The sequence below is a fragment of the Scomber japonicus genome, chromosome 24 (assembly GCF_027409825.1).
Source record: "Scomber japonicus isolate fScoJap1 chromosome 24, fScoJap1.pri, whole genome shotgun sequence".
In the NCBI taxonomy this organism is placed as follows: Eukaryota; Metazoa; Chordata; class Actinopteri; order Scombriformes; family Scombridae; genus Scomber; species Scomber japonicus.
The window spans coordinates 2,382,363-2,400,574 of record NC_070601.1 but is presented as its reverse complement, the minus strand read 5'-3'; the positions used below and the strand labels follow the sequence as shown (position 1 = coordinate 2,400,574).

The following is an 18,212-nucleotide window of genomic DNA, read 5'->3' as shown; positions in this document are numbered from 1 at the left end:
GAGGTCACATGATCCTGGTGAGTCACAGCTCCACTAATACTGCAGTACTTTTACTGTAATACTGCATACTACATCACTATAATACTGCAGTACTTTTACTGTAATACTGCATACTACATCACTATAATACTGCAGTACTTTTACTGTAATACTGCATACTACATCACTCATAATACTGCAGTACTTTTACTGTAATACTGCATACTACATCACTCATAATACTGCAGTACTTTTACTGTAATACTGCATACTACATCACTCATAATACTGCTGTACTTTCCTCTATGTGAACACCCAGAAACATATATGAATTTATATATAAATATATCCCAGTCTATACAGATAGGTTTTTATATGCCTTTTAAACTGAGTCACTGACCCAGCTGATCTGACAATGAGGGGGAGTTTGTTCCACAGGGTTGGTGCTAAATTATACATTTGATTCTTGGATTTGAAATGTGGGACTCCTATGTCCCTGGATGTTTGTCGTTCTGTCCGTCTGTCCGTCCACCTTTCATCCTCTCCAAGGCTCAGGGAGCCAGCCGCTGCATTTCATTTCATGTCAACTTCAATTTTTTATTTCAATGTTAAATAAATAGCGTGCAGTTATACTTCTTATTTAGGACTCCGGAGCTACATAGCATAACAGCATCGAAGCATCTGTGACTGTGACGTAAATAAGTAGAGACGCCGTACGTAGGGGGCGTGGCCGACCGGCGGGAGGAGAAAACCATAACAATGGAGAGAGGAGACGTTTCATTTTCAACAAGCATAACAAGAGCAAATCACTGTTAGGAAAATACTCACAACGCCCCATGACATTAACGCAAGGTGGTGAAACTCCAGAGAAGTCAGGTTAGAAACCACAATCCACCCTGTAGCTAATGCTAATGCTCGTTAGCTACTCACCCATACAGTTGCTAATGCTGATGCTACAGCTACAGCTACTCACCCATACAGTTGCTAGTGCTGATGCTACAGCTACAGCTACTCACCCATACAGTTGCTAGTGCTGATGCTACATCTACGGTTTGTCAGTTACTCACCCATACAGTAGCTAATGCTAATGCTACAGCTACGGTTTGTCAGTTACTCACCCATACAGTAGCTAATGCTAATGCTACAGCTACGGTTTGTCAGTTACTCACCCACTGCAAAGTAAACAATCACTACATCTATAAAGTATATATATCGACAATCAACACATTTCCTTGTGTATTAGATTAGGGAGGGACGTGACACTAACCTTCTCCACTGAGCTTCAGGTGAAGGTTAGGTTTATAAACAGCAACACAGGTCACCTTTTCTGACGGTCACAGATTTTGGTGTAACACCGATTAAAACAAGGGAAAATATATTTTTTCAGACAATACTTGCATAAAATATTACATTTTTCTGAGGTAATGAGTATTCACCTTTTCCTCTATGATTACCCATCCTTACCAAGATATAGAAATTATTACTGAGATTTTAGTTTTTAACTTATGACTGTTTTCAGTAGCAACTAGATCTTACTTCACAGTGACATCACTCATTCACATCCTACTGAGGATGAAGATGATGTCATCATCAAACAGATGATAGATCAATAACTGCAGCTGTATTGTGTCTCATTCCCTCCATCAGATTTCTGTGAACTCACACTGGATCCAAACACAGTGAACAGAAAACTCAAACTGTCTGACAACAACAGGAAGGTGATGTATATGAAGGAGGATCAGTCATATTCTGATCATCCAGACAGATTTGATCACTGCTGTGTAGAGATGAACTGACGGGTCACTGGGAGGTCGAGTGGAAAGGAAATGTTTCTGTATCAGTGAGTTACAGAGCAACCAGCAGGAGAGGAAGTCTGGACTGCTCTGGTGGTAGTAGTTACTGTGTCTGGCACACATCCTCCTCCTCCTCCTCCTCATCCTCCTCTTCCTCCTTCTCCTCCTCTGTCTCTAACAGAGTAGCAGTGTATGTGGACTGTCCTGCTGGGTTTGGGTTTGGGTTCCTCAGTGTTTCTGTGTTCTCAGTAGGACGGAGAGTCTCCTCTTGTCAGAGAAACGTTCATCCCACATACACATTGATGTGTTTCTTTTAAAGTATTTTAATACAAAGTGTAATTGGTTTGATGTCATGTTATCGTGCTCATTAGCACAAACATGTTTTTGAGAATAATTTATTTTCATCTGTCTCACTTAGGGGGAAAAAAACACTTACTTATTATTTTATAAAGAATATACGTGTATTAAAACAGTATACACAAGCTACATTCAAATATTAAAACATTTCTGCATCTGTGCTTGTACTTCCCCCTCATGTCCACCAGATGGCGCCATTTCACCTGAAACAGCAGCTGACAGAAGACTGGGTGTTATCGTCAACATGGACCAGTCTGATGACTCTTCATTGTAAGTTTGCTTTCTTTCATATTTATTTTAACTTTACATACTTTGTTTTTTGCTATTTCATGTTTGTGTTTCATCTTTTTATTTATTTATCTCAAACTTTGGAGAACTCTAATGTTAGAAGATAAATCTAAACCTTGATCGACCTGCTGGAATAACACGATATATCAATCAGCAGCTGATCATTACTTTCTTTCTGCAGCTCTGAGAAATCAACATGTTTTATATGTTTGAATATTAAATGTGTTGTATTCACTGATGTGGAGGAACAGTTACAATAACATGCAAACAGTCTAATTACACTCAGACAGGAAGAGATGATCTGTGTATTTATTGCTTTATTTCTCTTTGTGATTATACTTCATCTACTGAGCCAAGAGTTCAAAGTTAAACTACTAAATTAAGCTCTAACGTCTGCTGCTGTTAAGGTTTTACTGTAAAATAATTCATATCAAAGTCAATGTGTCACGATAATATTTAAATCCATTTCTTCATCATGTCAAATATTAATGTTACAACACTAAAGAGCGCCTCCTGCTGTGGTGAGTAACTTGTTTAAATTTCCATTTTAATTTGAAACAAAGAATAGAAATACTTTGTTGTGTCATGTCCTGCATGTAAATTGTCTTTGGTCTCACTGGTAAAAATAATATATAAAACACATAGAGTACATAAAATCCACACATATGCATGCGTATCAGGTGTAAGGCAGAAAGCACCAATTCCAGCTCATTTATGGTGCTCTTTGCTACACCTCCCTTTCATCTAGCCTTCCATAGTTTGTTGACTATAGAAATTGCATTTGGAATAAAAGAGTGTTTGTAGAAAACATTGTTAACATGATTTTATGTTTGTATTGAGCTGTAGATCTCTGCTGCTGCTGCTGCTGCTGCTGCTGCTGAAGACGATGAGGACCACCGCTGGACGTCTGCAGCTTGATTCAAGGCCCCTCCCCTCACAGCTAAAGGTTGTCACGCAGCTTCAATTGAATTCATATAACTTTATTTGAATTGAATTGAAGCTGCGTGACAACCTTCAGCTGTGAGAGGAGGGGCAGGGAGGAGAGGGGCATTTTAATTTTTGATTAAAATTTTTTTTTAAATTTAATACAAAATGATAAAAGCCAATAGGTTTCATAAGCCCCTATTTCCACCTCTCCCAGACTCCAGGGGCCAGCGCCCCCAGACTGTCCCTTCCTGCCTTGCCCTGCCCAAACCATTTACGACAATCCAGGTGCTGGCAACGGGCGGATTCGAACCAGCCGTTGCACCGCTAACACCTTATAACCAGGGACAAAGCTACTACACCAAGAGCTTTTCTCCGGGCGCATTTATCTTCTTAATTTGGAGTTTGGACTTTAAAAGTGTGTAAGATTTGAACCAACAACCTGAAACATCCCAAGCAGTCATCTAACAGCCTGAGCTACCTGGACTGACACACTAAGGTTAGTTTTTTTTTTTAAGCTTTTCAGTCTTCATTTGGGCTTTCTGACTTTAAAAGTAGCAGTAACTTGAGTTTGAACTCACAACCACTGAGTGTGGGAGAAGATGTCTTAACCACTGAGCCACAGGGTCTTCATTGGGGAGAAGGTAAGACTATAGTCTTACCTTCATGTAGACCAGGGGTATCCAAACTATTCCACAAAGGGCCATGTGGCTGCAGGTTTTCATTCCAACCAAGCAGGAGCACACCAGACTTGATTCATTTAATCAGCTGATCTCAGTCTTCAGACAGCTGATTGGTCAAATGGTGTGCTCCTGCTTGGTTGGAATGAAAACCTGCAGCCACATGGCCCTTTGTGGAATGAGTTTGAGATGCCTGGTCCAGACTAACAGAATAGGAGTATATCTGGACTGTCATGTTAGCATCCTTTCTTTCTATAGAGTCTCCTCCAATACATTGATCCAATTTTCCACCAAATTCCACAAAGGAGGTCCAAACCAATAATGAATTAATGCATTTGTATGTAGCCTGCCATATAGCCACTGTTGGTCAAACACTGAATGCTCCCTCAGCTCAGTAGGTCTTGAATGCAACCCCAGGCTTGGCCCCGCCTCTAATCAAGGTAAGGTTATTTAAGACACCTGTGTACATTTGTTCTTCCTTTTCTGCTGCCGTGTGTTCTGGACGGAGGTCGGTATGCTGAGATGTAACTGCCAGAAGTTCTTGTTTCTGAGAGCTAACTTTGGTTTTCTATGCTTAGTTTCTCTGTTGGTGTCTCCAGCTCGTAGACCCTTTTCCCTACTATGGTGGAAAGTGGTGCCTGGACAGTTTGATTCTATTGTGTATACAGGTGGCTAACTAACTCTGTCTCTTTTTGTAGGATACCATCTGCTGCTGCTTTTTGCCTGCCCTCTTTAGTACAGCCTTATAAATATTGGAGATTAGGACCATCTATTTTTGTTTAACCTTTGTAGTTTGTAGTTTTATTAGATTTAGTGGAGTTGTGGGCCAGTCTGCTGGGACAGGTTTGTCCCTCTGGTTGAGGTCTCTTCACAAGTGAGTATATGTTGGCACACCTAGAGATCTGCTAGCCCTAGTCCACTTGTGTTTTGTTTTTAACTATTGGTAGTATATTCAGATTGTGATTTTTAAACTGAATTTGTAATAAAATGCTTTTACATTACAACTCAATATTGTCTTGAATTTACTTTTGTCAGCTTATTCTTGAAAAATGTATCAGAACCAGTCTATGATCTGGAGTCACTGACTTTTCATGTACCATAATTCCAAGTGGTGTGTCACTTTCCAACCATTAGCATAGTCCTGCTGGAAATGGTCCAAATGCACCATTTCCTTATTAGAAGTAACAAATGGTGTTTACTTACATCTTCAGTGTACTTAGTGCAACTTGCTTTGGTTCTGATATGCCTCACACTGTGCTAATTGTCTTATACCTACAATGTATTGCCATGTAGTTGTGAGATATTGCACTATCTGTTGAATACACTGATAATGTGGGCAAATCTGGGGAAAAGCCTAATAAACCATGAAACAGTTGCTGCAGATTTTTCAAATTTTATTCAACCATCACAGATATTACATTCCAGTAAAACATTGTCTTTAAATTTCAGGCTGAGCAGAAGTGCCTGGTCACATCCCAGCAGGTGGACTCCAGTTCTCCACACCAGTCAAGCAACACTAAAAAAAACAACAAAAAAAACACATTACTAGAGAGCACTTGAGTTTTGAAAAGAAATTGCAATTCACATGTTAGCTTAATAGAATCTGTGCCAAAGTCCTGACATTTCTCTCCAATACTAAGATGCCATGGCAGTACAGGATTGGGGATACATACCTGACAGTCTTGGTTCCTGCTGTGTACTGCCCACTACAGGCCAGCTGCTCCACACTGCTGTAGAGAAAAGAGTCAGTTAAAGCAGGAACAATACTGGTCACTGCTCAGGGTTTGATTATCACCACATTAATATCAATTTTACTGGTTTCGCATCACTCACCTTCATCTCCACACTGAGCAGCTCATCAGTAGCTCTGCCTGCAACAGTCAAGGAAAATTTACTTCACATCATAAGTCATATGGCTACTTTGATTGAAAACTGTTGTTTTCTACCACCTATGAAAGTTCAACTTCAAAGCTTCCTTATAGGAGTGAGTCTGAAGTGTGCAGCCTTGTACTCTCATTGGGCCAAGCTCTGCAGCAGCTCAGCGACAGACTCTAAAACAGAACCTGCAGCCAAAGCCAAATACAGAGATACTCTACCAGCACTGTAACACTGAGCCAGACACACACTACCTGGACAGCTGACTGAGCACTGGAAGAAACAGCCACCATGATGTGGTATCTACTGCAATTTAAACATTTTGCTGTCTTTTAAAAATCACTACAAAATAATTTGATGTGAAAAATAAAGAAATGTAAAGTTCTGGGACATGACTTGAATGCAATGTGAATCTTAAAGTGAACCATCACAACTCTGTTAACCTTTACTCCAAAGAAAAAGGCTGGGGGTTGGTAGTTTCATCCCATGGCAGCGGCTCTGTCATGGGGGACCCAGCATCTCTGAAACAAAACATAAAGGTCATAACGTGCTGCAATGGAGCCACCAAGTGTCACAGAAATTGGAGGGCAGGCAATGAACAAAAAGTTGACTTAATTACTGGTTTATATATCTAAAGTCAGGTAATCCTTGTGACGTAATATGTGCACATAAGTGCTCAAGTTCAGCTGCGTGGTTGAACACGTTCAGTAACGTTAGCCAGCAGCACAGTAAAGTCAACAGGTCACGCAAAAACCGCCAAAAAACGACTCATAAGCGCCATTTTATAAAAGTACTTGAACTTTCTCACGAATTTAGTACAATAATACATTTCTTTAAAAAAGCTGAAATTCTTACCACGTTTAAACAGACGTCAGAGTCACGTCTCCCACACGTTTTTCTTCTAGACTGAGATCCAGAGCGAAAGGCACGCTCATATTTATAACCTACGGCTGTCGCAGTGCATTATGGGAAGAGACGCCCTTCCAAAGATCGTCTCTTAAACAGAACGACCACTAGTTTATTTCCCCCTGGATCTTCATTCATTTTATATATAAGTATAAAAGGTGAAACAACAACATTTGTACAACATAAAATTTTGGAAAATCAGTCTTTAGGATAGCTCAGTGAGATAAGTGTTGGGCATTAGGCATTTGAAATTAAGGTTGTTGGTTCAATCCCCGTTTAGGGTCATTGATCTTTAATGTTACTTTACAGCATTGGTGGTAACTCCAATTAGAATACTGCCCCCTGTAGGCAACCAGTAGAAACACATCCACAATCCTCTTTGGAGGATTTGGGATTTTAGGCCGATAGGACGCAGACAGATATGTGAGCAGGCCGGGGATCGAACCCACCACCCCCAAAACTCAAACCGGCTGTCTAAATCACTGAACCACAGGCTCACATTGGCTCCACTAGTTTTCATCAGCATTTGACTCTCCAGCAGTTTGTCTGACTTTCAAAAAACTGTGCAAAAATTGAACCAACAACCTGATAGCTTCCCAAGTAGTCATCGAAGGCATTAGATGTGTCTGACTTGGAAAAACAATTGGACATAGTGAGAATTGAACCCACGACCACTAAGATTCAAAGCAAACAGCTAACAAACTGAGCTATTCCCCTTGGGATTCAATCAGCAAAATCACAAGTCCAAGAAGGTTTCCCAACAAGCTGAGCTGTTTGAGTTGAGATGCCGAGGTTTGGTTTCTTGCACCTGAGGCTCCAACTTGTCCACCTAATTAATCTGTAATTGGAGCAATGATTATGAATGAATGAAGGAATTAATTTATTAATACATAATTATTAATAATCATTAGATTAACATTAATTGAAGCAAGTAATGTTCATCTATTAATGATTAATATTCATAATTAATTAATTAATATTAATAATTAATTAATATTAATAATTAATCATTACTAATGTTAATTGAATCAAGTATTGTTACTCTATTAGTTAATAATTATTAATATTAATAATTATTAATATTAATAATGAAATAATATTAATAATTAATTAATTGTTCATTAACAATTAATGAAGCCTTACCTTGATGAGATCAATGTGAGGATGACTCATAAAATCACAACAAATGATTAGTCTACATATAATTAAGACTATAGTCTTACTTATATGTAGGGGCCGTAGTAAGGCTATAGTCTTACTTATATGTAGGGGCTGTAGTAAGACTATAGTCTTATATGTAGGGGCTGTAGTAAGACTATAATCTTACTTATATGTAAGTAAGTAGTTTATTTCCCCCTGGACGATAAAACATACAGTATTATAGGTTGACTGCTCACCAGCCACACTCAACACAAAATGTTTTGAAAATATTTTAGCCTATTTGTTGAACTTATTCATGTAAATATATTATTACTGTGATAAATTAATGTAAACATTGTCACTACAGTTCAACAAGCTAGTTAACTGTAATTCACAGTTGCACCAACAGAATATACAATGGCTTCATATGAGAAAGTTGCAAACTCATTATATAATTCATTCCATCATTTTAAGTCTTCCACTGGGAGATGTTTTCAGGACATCCCTCATACCCTTGCAGTGCTAGTATGAAGTAAGAGCGCTTTCTTGTAGAATTTTAAATCAGTATAGACTGGACAGGCTGTCGTGAATATTATTTCATATATTTTTAATCAGGTGATCTCATCAGGATCAAAAGAGTGCAGAAATACACACTTGGTCTACAGCAGTGGTCTCCAACCCTGCTCCTGGAGAGCTACTGCCCTTAGGTATCTCCCCACTCTAACACACCTGATTCTAATTATTAGCATGTTATCAAACCCTTTAACGAGCTTCAGCTAATAATTAGAATCAGGTGTGTATAAAACATGCAGGGCAGTAGCTCTCCAGGAGCAGGGTTCACTGCTGTAGACCAGTATTCATCAGCTTTTCAGTCTCCAGCAGTTTGTCTGACTTACAAAACTATAGTCTTACTACAGCCCCTACATATAAGACTATAGTCTTACTACAGCCCCTACATATAAGTAAGACTATAGTCTTACTACAGCCCCTACATATAAGTAAGACTATAGTCTTACTACAGCCCCTACATATAAGTAAGACTATAGTCTTAATTATATGTAGACTAATCATTTGTTGTGATTTTATGAGTCATCCTCACATTGATCTCATCAAGGTAAGGCTTCATTAATTGTTAATGAACAATTAATTAATTATTAATATTATTTCATTATTAATATTAATAATTATTAATATTAATAATTATTAACTAATAGAGTAACAATACTTGATTCAATTAACATTAGTAATGATTAATTATTAATATTAATTAATTATTAATATTAATTAATTAATTATTAATATTAATCATTAATAGATGAACATTACTTGCTTCAATTAATGTTAATCTAATGATTATTAATAATTATGTATTAATAAATTAATTCCTTCAATCATTCATAATCATTGCTCCAATTACAGATTAATTAGGTTGACAAGTTGGAGCCTCAGGTGCAAGAAACCAAACCTCGGCATCTCAACTCAAACAGCTCAGCTTGTTGGGAAACCTTCTTGGACTTGTGATTTTGCTGTTTGAATCCTAAGGGGAATAGCTCAGTTTGTTAGCTGTTTGCTTTGAATCTTAGTGGTCGTGGGTTCAATTCTCACTATGTCCAATTGTTTTTCCAAGTCAGACACATCTAATGCCTTCGATGACTACTTGGGAAGCTATCAGGTTGTTGGTTCAATTGTTGCACAGCTCTTTGAAAGTCAGACAAACTGCTGGAGAGTCAAATGCTGATGAAAACTTGTGGAACCAATGTGAGCCTGTGGTTCAGTGATGTAGACAGCCGGTTTGAGTTTTGGGGGTGGTGGGTTCGATCCCCGGCCTGCTCACATATCTGTCTGCGTCCTATCGGCCTAAAATCCCAAATCCTCCAAAGAGGATTGTGGATGTGTTTCTACTGGTTGCCTACAGGGGGCAGTATTCTAATTGGAGTTACCACCAATGCTGTAAAGTAACATTAAAGATCAATGACCCTAAACGGGGATTGAACCAACAACCTTAACTTCAATTACCTAATGCCCAACACTTATCTCACTGAGCTATCCTAAAGATTGGTTTTCCAAAATTTTATGTTGTACAAATGTTGTTGTTTCACCTTTTATACTTATATATAAAATGAATGAAGATCCAGGGGGAAATAAACTAGTGGTCGTTCTGTTTAAGAGACGATCTTTGGAAGGGCGTCTCTTCCCATAATGCACTGCGACAGCCGTAGGTTATAAATATGAGCGTGCCTTTCGCTCTGGATCTCAGTCTAGAAGAGAAACGTGTGGGAGCCGTGACTCTGACGTCTGTTTAAACGTGGTAAGAATTTCAGCTTTTTTAAAGAAATGTATTCTTGTACTAAATTCGTGAGAAAGTTCAAGTACTTTTATAAAATGGCGCTTATGAGTCGTTTTTTGGCGGTTTTTGAGTGACCTGTTGACTTTACTGTGCTGCTGGCTAACGTTACTGAACGTGTTCAACCACGCAGCTGAACTTGAGCACTTATGTGCACATATTACGTCACAAGGATTACCTGACTTTAGATATATAAACCAGTAATTAAATCAACTTTTTGTTCATTGCCTGCCCTCCAATCTGTGTGACACTTGGTGGCTCCATTGCAGCACGTTATGACCTTTATGTTTTGTTTCAGAGATGCTGGGTCCCCCATGACAGAGCCGCTGCCATGGGATGAAACTACCAACCCCCAGCCTTTTTCTTTGGAGTAAAGGTTAACAGAGTTGTGATGGTTCACTTTAAGATTCACGTTGCATCATCATGTCCCAGAACTTTACATTTCTTTTTCACATCAAGTGATTTTTAAGACAGCAAAATGTTTAAATTGCAGTAGATACCACATCATGGTGGCTGTTTCTTCCAGTGCTCAGTCAGCTGTCCAGGTAGTGTGTGTCTGGCTCAGTGTTACAGTGCTGGTAGAGTATCTCTGTATTTGGCTTTGGCTGCAGGTTCTGTTTTAGAGTCTGTCGCTGAGCTGCTGCAGAGCTTGGCCCAATGAGTACAAGGCTGCACACTTCAGACTCACTCCTATAAGGAAGCTTTGAAGTTGAACTTTCATAGGTGGTGGTAGAAAATAAGTTTTCAATCCAAGTAGCCATATGACTTATGATGTGAAGTAAATTTTCCTTGACTGTTGCAGGCAGAGCTACTGGTGAGCTGCTCATACTGTAGACTGACTGAAAGTGAGTGATGCAAAACCAGTAAAATTCATATTGTGGTGATAATCAAACCCTCACCAGTATTGTTCCTGCTTTAACTATTTTCTCTACAGCAGGAAATCTTAGTATTGGCAGAGAAATGTCAGGACTTTGGCACAGATTCTATTAAGCTAACATGTGAATTGCAATTTCTTTTAATAACTCAAGTGCTCTAGTAATGTGTTTTTTTTTTTTTTAGTGTTGCTTGACTGGTGTGGAGAACTGGAGTCCACCTGCTGGGATGTGACCAGGCACTTCTGCTCAGCCTGAGTTTGAGGATGAAATTTAAACTGTGGAATGTAATATCTGTGGTTGAATAAAATTTGAAAAATCTGCAGCAACTGTTTCATGGTTTATTAGGCTTTTTTCCCCCAGATTTGACCACATTATCAGTGTATTCAACAGTGCAATATCTCAACTACATGGCAATACACTGTAGGTATGAGGCATATCAGAACCAAAGCAAGTTTTACCAAATAACTGGCACTAAGTACACACCATGTTACTTCTAATAAGGAAATGGTGCATTTGGACCATTTCCAGCAGGACCATACAAAATGAACTGCTGTACATTGTACACAGCAGTGCTAATGGTTGGAAAGTGACTAGATGTGATACACCACTTGGAATTATGCTACATGAAAAGTCAGTGACTCCAGATCATAGACTGGTTCAGATACATTTTTCAAGAATAAGCTGACAAAAGTAAATTCAAGACAATATTGAGTTTAAATGTAAAAGCATTTTATTACAAATTCAGTTTAAAAATCACAATCTGAATATACTACCAATAGTTAAAAACAAAACACAAGTGGACTAGGGCTAGCAGATCTCTAGGTGTGCCAACATATACTCACTTGTGAAGAGACCTCAACCAGAGGGACAAACCTGTCCCAGCAGACTGGCCCACAACTCCACTAAATCTAATAAAACTACAAACTACAAAGGTTAAACAAAAATAGATGGTCCTAATCTCCAATACTTATAAGGCTGTACTAAAGAGGGCAGGCAAAAAGCAGCAGCAGATGGTATCCTACAAAAAGAGACAGAGTTAGTTAGCCACCTGCATACACAATAGAATCAAACTGTCCAGGCACCACTTTCCACCATAGTAGGGAAAAGGGTCTACGAGCTGGAGACACCAACAGAGAAACTAAGCATAGAAAACCAAAGTTAGCTCTCAGAAACAAGAACTTCTGGCAGTTACATCTCAGCATACCGACCTCCGTCCAGAACACACGGCAGCAGAAAAGGAAGAACAAACGTACACAGGTGTCTTAAATAACCTTACCTTGATTAGAGGCGGGGCCAAGCCTGGGGTTGCATTCAAGACCTACTGAGCTGAGGGAGCATTCAGTGTTTGACCAACAGTGGCTATATGGCAGGCTACATACAAATGCATTAATTCATTATTGGTTTGGACCTCCTTTGTGGAATTTGGTGGAAAATTGGATCAATGTATTGGAGGAGACTCTATAGAAAGAAAGGATGCTAACATGACAGTCCAGATATACTCCTATTCTGTTAGTCTGGACCAGGCATCTCAAACTCATTCCACAAAGGGCCATGTGGCTGCAGGTTTTCATTCCAACCAAGCAGGAGCACACCATTTGACCAATCAGCTGACTGAAGACTGAGATCAGCTGATTAAATGAGTCGAGCCAGGTGTGCTCCTGCTTGGTATATTTTTAATTTGGATGTTGGACTTTAAAATTACTTAGAAATTTTCCCACTATGTGTATCCCAGCAACGCCCGGAGTCAAACCAGGTGTTGTAGCACAAACACCTTATGATCTCAGACAAACCCACTACACCAGCCAGCCTGTCCACACTTAGACCTTTTCTCCGGGCGCATTTATCTTCTTAATTTGGATGTTGGACTTTAAAAGTACTCAGGGCTGTGCAAGATTTGAACCAATGACCTCAAGGTTCCCAAGCAGTCATCTAACAGCCTGAGCTATGTGAACTGACACTCTTTTGTTAATCTTTTTTAGAGTTTTTCACATTTTATTTAGGCTTTCTGACTTTAAAAGTAGTAACCTTGGATTGAACTCACAATCTCTGTGAGTGAGAAGATATATTAACCACTGAGTCGCTGGATCTTCATTGGGGAAAGTGGTTTTATCAAACTTTTCAGTCTGTCCTCTTGATGTTAGACTGCAAAAGTGAGATATTCTCTCAGACACGCTGCAGTTCTTTAAGTGCTCCAATGCAGAAAAGAATACATTTCCTCAATCGAATCAGTAACTTGACAAGGCATGGATGAGGTTGGAAGTTCTAAGGTTGTGGCTTTGATCCTAGGATAGTTCTGAGGTAAAGGTTTGGGTTATCAACTAAAATATCTTAGAGGAGACTTTGCACACACAGGTGCACCGGTAATGTTCATAAATGACCAGCAGATGGCAGTGTGTGGGGTGTCACCTGTTGGAATCCATGAAGTCACCTGATGCAGGTCACATGACTGCCATGTAGTCACATGACTGTCATCATTGAGTAAAGCAGCAGTTTGGACTCTTCACTGTAAGTTTGCTTTCTTTCATACTTATTTTAACTTTATCTACAGTAACTTTCCACTGTGTTTCTTGTTCTTTTATGTTTGTGCTTCATCACAAACTTTGGAGAACATTTTGGAAGATAAATATAAATATCTACATGTTAATTATTGATCAACCTGCCATAATCAAATCAACAGCTGATCAATATCTCCTTTCTTTTTCTGCAGCTCTGAGAAATGACTATGTCTGAATATTAAATGTGTTGTATTCACTGATGTGGAGGGACACTCAGTCAATGCCGAGTCACTCATTTACTGAGTGAAGAGTTAAAGCATAAAGCATTTAACAGCTTCTAAAAGTAGAGAGAAATCCTTAAACTGCACTTTTATTTACTTTTGTTGCTTCACCAAGCACCTCATATGTTGTAAATGCAAGCTTAAAAACATCACTCCTGCAACTTTTCAAATCAGTCTCAAGTCCAAAAACCCATGTCGCCATCTAGTGGACTAATGGTGGAACTGCAGCAACTTTCTCTGACTCTTTCCTCAAGTTAATTTGATGTTGTCATTTGAGTTCAACTTCAAGTTCAGTACACTCAAAATGTCCAGTCAGCACAAGTCCGGTGCTCAGAAAAGTAAAGAAAAGTGAAGAAGAGAAGAAGTAAATAGAGGTCTTAGAAATGTTCTAAACAAATATTTTAAAAAAGGTGGTGACGGTGAAGTTGGAACTAGTAAAGTCAACATAGAGCAAGGTAAGAAACAGCGCAGCCAATATTTACCAGCCTTGTAACGTAACCTAACTGGCCAGCTACAATTTGCTGTAACTTGCTGGTAGTTAAACAACATAACTTACTTGTACATGCACCCTGCAAATATTTCCTCCTGCTGCTTCACCAAGCACACATCTATCCACCCAGTGAGTCCAGCACACAATGCAACCTTCAAAACATCACTCCTGCAGCAACTTCCTCTGACTCAGTTCTATTACATTATCTATCAAGTTAGAGCCAAAACAAGTCAATTAATCACAAGATTGATTTTTTTTCCTGCAAAATTTAGCTTGAAACAACTATTTTTAAGACAGTTAAGTATAAGAGAAGATCTACAACAGCTAACTGTAATCCGTTACTTGTGAAAATGTAGATGATTAGGGTGAGGGCTTATGTGAGAGCTGCAAAATAACATAAATGTAAATGTACTGTACACAATAACTTGTTCATGCCTGTCTAACTCTACAGCTGCGGGTCTCTGTACAGGTACCAGAGGATCCTGATCCTTTCCCATCCCTTCCTCTTTTATCCTCATCAATCTCCCCCCTCCCCATCCACTGACTCCTCCTTCCTTGGTCCTCCTTCACCATCACTAGTGGAACAACCAGCACCTCCTCAACCTGTGGCAGCACCTCCTGCTGTTGTAACTTGGTAAAAATGTGTATTGCAATATTTGTTCATTCAGCATCTTTCTGCACTGTGTGATTCAAAGTAGATGAAAATCATCTTTCTGTTTTTGTTTTTAATCTTCATGGAATATTGCATGGGATATTTTTATAACCTGTAAAATGTGTAAGTGTGACAATTAAATTCAATAAATACTTTTCAATTAAAGCAACTTTGATATTTGTCTGAGTGTGAATGATATTCAAGAGCAAATATATATATATATATATTAATTGATGTAATTTGGCGTAATGTACACACTGATTAACATCAATATGAATATGTTAAATTAGTTTGATTTATTTATTATAATCTGCTGAACTAGATGGGCAGAGGTTGTTTTTCACAGTGAGGATTTATGAATATAATATTAACTCAAGTGTTTTTTCATCAGATTTATTTCACAATAAATTGAGAAACGTGTATTTATTAAAACCACTGGGGGCCGTTGACTTTAACAAATGAGGCCTGGCTAGTCCTTAAAAAGATGGTTTGGACAGTCTGTCTCAATCTTTACGCATTTTATTCATTTTTAAAATAAAATGGCCCGTTACTGAATTGAATCCACAATCTTAAAACTTGAGTGTGGCTGTCTAACACTTTGAGTGTATTTTGAGTGAATTCAAAGGCTTTAAGGTTGAAGCCAGAGCTGCTTGGAGACTTTTTAAAGCCACCATGTTGAGTCATGACTGTCCTGGTCCACTAGGGCAGTCTGACTGGCAGCTGCTTGAGGGTTTTGAAGAAGTGGGTTCAATCGTGAATCACAAGTCAGGCACAAAATCCACCACTTAAGATTAATTAATTAATTGACAACACCATGAGCCCATTTGAGCCAGCACTGCACTGTGTGTTGATCAGCTGCTGGATGAAGACTGAAAAGCTTTGGTGAAACCTCTCAGCAGCAGCTTGACTCTGTGGCTCAAAGTGTTAGACCGCAACACCCAAGTTTTACAATTGTGGGTTCAATTCAGTGAAGGGCCTTTTTATTTTTATAATGAATAACACGCTTAACGATTGAGACGGACTGTCTAAAGCATCTTTTTAAGGACTTGGTCCAGTAGTTTAAATAGTTTGATGAGTTTTTTGGTTTTTTGAGTTACAGCTCTTTGTTTCTGTGTATCAGAGCTCAAGGTGTTGTCAATTCATGATTTCGTGCCTGACTTGTGATTCAGGATTGAACACACAACTTCAAAACCTTCAAACAGCTGCCAATCAGACTGACCTACTGGACCAGGACAGTCATGACTCAACCTGTTGGATTTAAAAAGTTAGTAAATAATAAATCAATTAATTATGAATTATTAATACGTATTTATGAATAAACAATAAAGCAATTGATTAATAATAATTCATTAATTGATTAACCTTTAGGCTGTTATAACCACCCATCCAGCACTACAAACTTATATCATGCAGTAACAACACAATCCTAGAGATGGGACATTTTTGATATTGATGAAGCTTCACACTGACAGCTTTGCAATGATTACATTTCTGTTGAGGTGACTTTTTTACTTGTCTGGGTATAAATAACATTTGATATTCAGTCTTCAAGGAGTGTTTCTACATCCTTCATGTTACAGTAAGCATTTCATTAACAGACCTGTTCTTTCCCCATTTACTTTGAGTTTCACTGCTTCGTCTAGTTTTTGAAGTTGTGGGTTCAGTCTCGAGTCAGTAAGACTCCTTAAAAGTCAGACACATGATATATCACTAAAGATTGAAAATATCCCCTTGTATCATTTAAGTAAAAGTTTTTTCAGTATTTATTTTGGAAATAAATGCAGATTATTACATCTTCACATTTTTAAGAGCAACACACAAATGAAACCATTAAAGATGAGATTCAGCATCAGAACCAGTCTGATAACCAGTAACACCAGCACCAGTTTTACCTGGAGGGGGGATATTAGCTAAAGTCATGTGATGCAGGTCACATGACTTCCATGTAGTCACGTGACTGTCATCATTGAGTAAAGCAGCTGTTTAGACTCTTCACTGTAAGTTTGCTTTCTTTCATACTTATTTTAACTTCATCTACAGTAACTACACTGTGTTTATTGCTCTTTTATGTTTGTAGTTCATATTTTTATTTATTCATCACAAACTTTGGAGAACATGTTAGAAGATAAATCTAAAATCTGGTTAATTATTGATCAATCTGCTGGAGTCAAACTATATCAATCAGCAGCTGATCATTATTTTCTTTCTGCAGCTCTGAGAAATCAACATGTTTTATATGTTTGAATATTAAATGTGTTGTATTCACTGATGTGGAGGAACAGTTACAATAACATGCAAACAGTGTAATTACACTCAGACATGAAGAGATGATCTGTGTATTTATTGCTTTATTTCTCAACAAACACAACAAGAGCAAATCACTGTTAGGAAATAGTCACAACGCCCCATGACATTAACGCAAGGTGGCGACACTCCAGAGAAGTCAGGTTAGAAACCACAAAACACCCCGTAGCTAATGCTAATGCTTGTTAACTACTCACCCATACAGTTGCTAATGCTAATGCTACAGCTACGGTTTGTCAGTTACTCACCCATACAGTAGCTAATGCTAATGCTACAGCTACGGTTTGTCAGTTACTCACCCATACAGTAGCTAATGCTAATGCTACAGTTTGTTAGCGACTCACCCACTGCAAAGTAAACAATCACTACATCTATAAAGTATATCGACAATCAACACATTTCCTTGTGTATTAGATTAGGGAGGGACGTGACCCTAACCCTCTCCACTGAGGCTCAGGTGAAGTTTATGTTTATAAACAGCAACACAGGTCAAACGATCTAACGTCTGCTGCTGTTAATTACTGTAAAATAATTCATATCAAAGTCAATGTGTCACGATTATATTTAAATCCATTTCTTTTTGTGCATCATGTCAAATATTAATGTTGCAACACTAAAGAGAACTAATAGATACCCCAATCTATTTAAATGTTGTTTTATTGGTGTTGAATTTGCTGAATATTAATGATTCAGTCAGTGAATGTAAATCCTCCTCTGAGCATCATGTTGCTGCTTCTTGTCGCCATCTAGTGGATTTATGGTGGAACTGCAGCGACCTCCTATGACTCAGTTTTATTACATTATCTATCAAATTAGAGCCAAAAAAATT

At 38.4% G+C, this 18,212-nt stretch overlaps 1 long non-coding RNA gene across 1 annotated transcript; it reads right to left on the bottom strand.

Moving 5' to 3' along the window:
* Positions 1-5,869: 5,869 nt before the first annotated feature.
* On the bottom strand, positions 5,870-6,795 carry LOC128354539 (uncharacterized). The gene is made up of 3 exons (XR_008321082.1): positions 6,752-6,795; positions 6,340-6,417; positions 5,870-5,892 (listed from the first exon to the last, which is right to left on the bottom strand). It is a non-coding gene; the product is annotated as an uncharacterized LOC128354539 (long non-coding RNA).
* Between the last annotated feature and the right edge of the window lie 11,417 nt (positions 6,796-18,212).